Source organism: Mus caroli, chromosome 11 (assembly GCF_900094665.2).
Source record: "Mus caroli chromosome 11, CAROLI_EIJ_v1.1, whole genome shotgun sequence".
Classification (NCBI taxonomy): domain Eukaryota; kingdom Metazoa; phylum Chordata; class Mammalia; order Rodentia; family Muridae; genus Mus; species Mus caroli.
This window is the reverse complement of record NC_034580.1, coordinates 36,096,860-36,097,130: the sequence shown is the minus strand read 5'-3', so window position 1 is coordinate 36,097,130 and position 271 is coordinate 36,096,860.

Genomic DNA, 271 nt, shown 5'->3' with positions numbered 1-271 from the left:
CAAAGTAAATCTGTCTACTTGCTTCCACACTTGGCTGGAAAGTTACATTTATACCATGCAAGACACAGTTCCTTATACAGAGGAGAAACTTGTTGTTGCCTCTGTGTTGAAGCTTAGGTTTCTCTTGAATGGCACTTCCTTGCCTACTTCTTTTTTTTTTTTTTTTTTTTTTTTTTTTTTTCGAGACAGGGTTTTTCTCCTTGCCTACTTCTAAACCTTAGAGTGGACTGTGCTAGTAATAAAAAGAAAGAGGATGATGGTAAAGGCAATG